The sequence below is a fragment of the Macrobrachium rosenbergii genome, chromosome 41, assembly GCF_040412425.1.
Source record: "Macrobrachium rosenbergii isolate ZJJX-2024 chromosome 41, ASM4041242v1, whole genome shotgun sequence".
Lineage (NCBI taxonomy): Eukaryota > Metazoa > Arthropoda > Malacostraca > Decapoda > Palaemonidae > Macrobrachium > Macrobrachium rosenbergii.
Genome location: NC_089781.1, coordinates 12,663,105 through 12,668,716, shown reverse-complemented (window position 1 = coordinate 12,668,716; position 5,612 = coordinate 12,663,105).

The following is a 5,612-nucleotide window of genomic DNA, read 5'->3' as shown; positions in this document are numbered from 1 at the left end:
GAGGGCTTACAAGGCTGTGCACCTTGCCCAAGGGAGACCTGCAGGCAAACTGACAGAAAGACAACAATTTGACAATGATCCCCCTTGTATAACTTTCCTAGGCCATGTAAGTACTATAAATTGCCTACGAAGCAAACAACTTTCAAGACAACTGGATTGAAAGAGCAAGAACATCTGATTCATGCACGTAATGATTATGTAGCATTCCATAAGTACAGGATCACCGGAGAGTGTTTTTAGTACAATTAAAATCTATAAGAATGGTTTGCTGAAAAATATCAATATTGAGTTCTTTGAATTTTACGAAAATCTGAAAGTAGCTCTTAATTCTGTTCTTTGGACAAGAAGTCGAAATAGACCCACAGTAAGTGAGGGTGTGTGTGTGAGAGAGAGAGATAAAGGAAAATAATAGATTAAATAGGGGGAGAGAGAGAGAGAGAGAGAGAGAGAGAGAGAGAGAGAGAGAGAGATAACATCTGAGAAAGTGAATTATGAAAGTTCAAAGCGAAACGATTGTTCAAATTTCCCCTTCGGAGGTCGTTAAGGTCAGTCTTCTTGAAGGAGAAGTTAGACTCCGTGTTGGAAGACCTTCTCCCGTAAACACTCTGCATGGAGGGGAAGGGGAAGAGGAGGAGGAGGAGGAGGAGGAAGAGAAAGAGGGGATTCGTGAGCCGAAAACGAGGTCAAATGAAGCAATGTCCCCCATTAAGGCATCTAAAGAGAAGGAGCTTCATGAAAAACGGGAGGAAAGAGAAATTTCTTCCTTTCGAATGAGGAAATAGACCACCCTATAAGGTGTTATTTAAGTTGTTCCTTACTGTGTCTTACTTTGTCTGTCCTCCGTACACGCCTGCACGCACACGCACACACACACATACACACAACACACAGACACACACACATACACACATATATATATATATATATATATATATATATATATAATGGAAATAATGGAAAGAACGGTGATGTTGACAATAAACAGAAACAAATGAAAAAGTCTAAGCTTCTGAAGAAAAAATAGACATGACCAAAAACAACGTTCGCGCCATAAAACCTCCTTAGATGTAATATGTTCTAGTAGGGATGATTAACCATTAATCTGAATTAAATGATATATCCATCAGGAAACCTATCAGTTAATTGCAAAGCAACGAGTATTTAATCACTCAACGAACAGTAAAAGTAAAGTAAGTATCCCTTCTTTAAACGGACAGATCAGATGAAATAGTATACTATGCAGCAGCCTCTCTAGACACGGCAAATTCTCTCCTTATCTTTGTTCGTTTCCAATATAAGAAAAGACGTGACAACATAACCCTCAATAAAGATAAATATAGAAGAAAATGGGATGAATTTCATATTTACATGTTCTATTATTGATCTGAGTATAGGTCTACTTTTTTTACCTGGCGTTTACATAAATATATGTAGAAATATATATTCTAAGAATATATATATATATATATATATATATATATATATATATATATATATATATATATATATATATATATACATAAACACTGCATGGACTAGGATTGAGATTCCCATTAAATATAATTATTCTAAAGTTTACATATATATATATATATATATATATATATATATATATATATATATAATATATATATAAATATATATATATATATATATATGTATATATATAGAAACACTGCAGGTACATAGGATTGGAAATTCCCATTAAACAACTTCTCCTACAGAAAAGATTCCTTATTAGGTCACGAGGTCGAACCCTACTACACGATCTACAATAAGGGATATGGAACGAAACCACCTTAGACACTCATAAAAAAAATAGCACTTTACACATTTAGCAACTTTTCTCGCGATCGTGAATCCCTTTCACATCACTACAGAGAACCGAGGAAGATAACAATAAACGACGATCTCGCCTTAATGCTCTTAAGTCCGATTACGTAACGAAAGCGTAACGAAATATCCGCCGAGATGACCGTCTCCATCGACTGGCACAGGTGGAAGTCGCCAGTCACGCGTGACCAATCGACTTCGACGATTGCTATATCGATGGCGTCTAATAACTGGATTAGGTGCTGCGTCTTCTGGGCAGACATCGTCAAAGGAGTGCTAGCCTCTCTCTCTCTCTCTCTCTCTCTCTCTCTCTCTCTCTCTCTCTCTCTCTCTCTGTGTATGCATATATATATGTATGTATGTATATACATGCATACATATTTAATTATATATATACATATATATTTATATACATAAACTCACTAGTTTAAAGTAGCAGTAAGGCAAAAATAACTAAAATGGCTTAAAATGTATAATAATAATAATAATAATAATAATAATAATAATAATAATAATAATAATAATAATAATAATAAAAAAAATAAAAAGAACAATAAAAGTAAGATTTGTTTTCCCCAAAAGCCCATTTGTACAGAAATACTGAAAATGTGAATTAAAACAAAGTATGAAGGGACAATACACGTGTCACCACGTTCTAATGTGTATACTTGTGTATACTAAATGTATACTTGTTTTCATTAACCTATGTCTTTCACGCTAGTTAGAATTATTCGCTCAAATTGTCTGGAACATTTTAACACATTTAAGCACAAAAACTACAGCACAGGGAAACACCGTTCCCGCAAAGTCGGAATATCACAAAGAACTTCTTCAAACAAAACAAACCGGCAAGTTATCTTGCCTTAATGACTGTTTTTAGCTTTCAGAAATTGTTTTATGAAGATGTGAAAAATAGTATTTTACAGAATAAATGAAATTAAAGTTTTCAGAAGGGTTTGTGCGCTCTCTCTCTCTCTCTCTCTCTCTCTCTCTCTCTCTCTCTCTCTCTCTCTCTCTCTCATATTAAAACAAAAAGCATAGTAATTTTTCTATGTGGTTTCGCGCGAAATGTACGTTATGACCCAAATTCCAACGTCAATGATGGTGCATTTTGTCCATTACCTGCTTGTTAGGTGATGGTTCTCCTTCAAGCTGAAAAGAGCTAGGAAATATGTGACATAATATTAATCTAATAAGAAATATTTTATTCTGACTCTTTAACTCAAAAGTGTGCTATCACTGTCGGAAGTTTTTATTTGTGGAAGTGTTAAGAAACGTAAAAAATGCGCCGAAGAAACCGAGTTTTCTTTACAGCCGCTAATACGTATAATCAAGGCCACCGAAAATAAATCTATCTTTCGGTGGTCTCAGTATACTGCTGTATGAGCCGCGGCCCATGAAACTTCAACCATGGACAGGCGGTGGCCTATCCTATATCGTTGCCAGAGCACGATTATGACTAAATTTAACTACTGAGGCTAGACGGCTGCAATTTGATATGTTTCATGACTGGAGAGTGGATGATCAACATGCCAATTTGCAGCCCTCTAGCCTCAGTAGTTTTTAAGATCTGAAGGTGGACAGACAAATTTCGGACAAAATAACTGTGTGGACCGACAGACTACGTCGGCACAATACTTTTCTTTTCAGAAACCTAAACCTCAAAACCGTATTGCTGGTATGAATATAAACATCATGTTATAATAAATCCATGTAAAGAAAAAGATAATATTAACCTCTTCCGTTTACTTCATTTTTTTTGTAGTAGAAAATTTTTCTTCATAATTCGGAGGTTTCGTTATGTAACAGGGATACAGAAATATCGTACTTTTCTATACAAACAGCTTATTAAACCTTCTGCCTATCTGCCAAACTGTTATGGTATCGAGACTTTTCAGTACATAACATAAATAAAATGGTCACAGAAATCAGAATAAAAAACAGTGGATGTCATGGAAGTCTGAACACGAAAAGGCCACCTGCTGTATTGAAAACGAGAGATAAAATCATATTTTTACTTCTATTTAGATAAAACGATCGCTGAGACAGATAGACAGATAGATCGATCGATAGACAGATAGATAGACAAACTCACAGATAGATAGATAGATAGATAGACAGAATAATTTTATGGGAAACTGGTTCGGTTAATGAAATTTGGCAATTATTGGGCGTCAGAGCGATACATTGCCGAAGCAAAACTGCTTTTTCTGGAAGATAAAATTTTATTGATATGGCGTTGATTAAGTCATTGCCGTGCTCAAAGAGAAAATAATTTTCCTCAAACGAAGGTGCATTTTTATGCTTTTTTTTATTTTACAACTTCCTTTAATTGTTTTTTTATCGGTTTATAAGACTTCCAGTATCACTAGACCCCGAAGGGAAGGTCGTGACAAACTGTAATTTTAAAAGGTTTTTGGAATCGTTAAAATTTCCTCGTCATCCATTCTAAAATACTCATTCTTTTTAGTGTGCTCCTGACTATACGGTCTGGATAGTTCAAGAACCTCTCAGGAGACAAAAAATGGATTCCTAAAGTGAAGGATATGACAGTTTTCCGTACTTTCCCTTTTTGTCGAAACTAAACGGATTAGTTCATCACCGGAGGAGAATTTTTTTCTTCCCAAAATTATGAGAGCATTTTCCCAGTAGCGCTTTTTTAAAAGTTACGGATAATTAGCCATAGAATAAGTTTACATCGTCTATCACTCCTTCGTCTAGATTAAGAGAAAATGGGAAAAAAACGGACAAACATGCCACCAAGCAATAAGTTGATAATTGGAGATTATCAAAAAAAAAAATTCTCTGGCTTCAGCAGACTGAATCTAGACAGTTGGTCATTTTTCAAGGACGCCACTTCAAGTTCCAAAAGGCTCCGAAAAGTCATTTTTCAAGGACGCCACTTCAAGTTCCAAAAGGCTCCGAAAAGTCATTTTTCAAGGACGCCACTTCAAGTTCCAAAAGGCTCCGAAAAGTCATTTTTCAAGGACGCCACTTCAAGTTCCAAAAGGCTCCGAAAAGTCATTTTTCAAGGACGCCACTTCAAGTTCCAAAAGGCTCCGAAAAGTCATTTTTCAAGGACGCCACTTCAAGTTCCAAAAGGCTCCGAAAAGTCATTTTTCAAGGACGCCACTCCAATTTCCAAAAGGCTCCGAAAGGTCATTCTTCAAGGCGCCACTTCAAGTTCCAAAAGGCTCCGAATAGTCATTTTTCAAGGCGCCACTTCAAGTTCCAAAAGGCTCCGAAAATATAACAATCTCTTTATGTCTCCCGCTGTAAGCATCGAACAAAAAGAGAGCCTAGTTGTTTTATTCCTGCTGCTGTTGTTTTTGTTGTTGTTGTTGTTATGGGAAAACGACGCTTACAAACAAGGAGATTCCTCAAGGCGAGGTGCACAGCCTAGCCTGCAGCACAATGTTAATGCCAGTGGTTGTCGGAGAAGCGCCGTCAAATTGCCGTGATTGACATTCTTAGCGGAATATCATCGCCGCATCGCGGCTCTCTGGTAAGCGCTGCCTTTCGCTAAAAAAAAAAAAAAAAAAAATCACAAACAGTTGCCAAAGCTTGAAAATAGAAAGCGAGGATCTTCAGGAAAGCCTCCAGGGACGGTTGGGAGTTTCCCAAAATATCTCCGTTTGAGGTCGTGATGAAATATATATACAGTGTATACATATGTATATAAATATATACATATATATATAAACATACAACACACACACACACTCACACACACACACATTTATATATATATATATATATATATATATATATATATATAT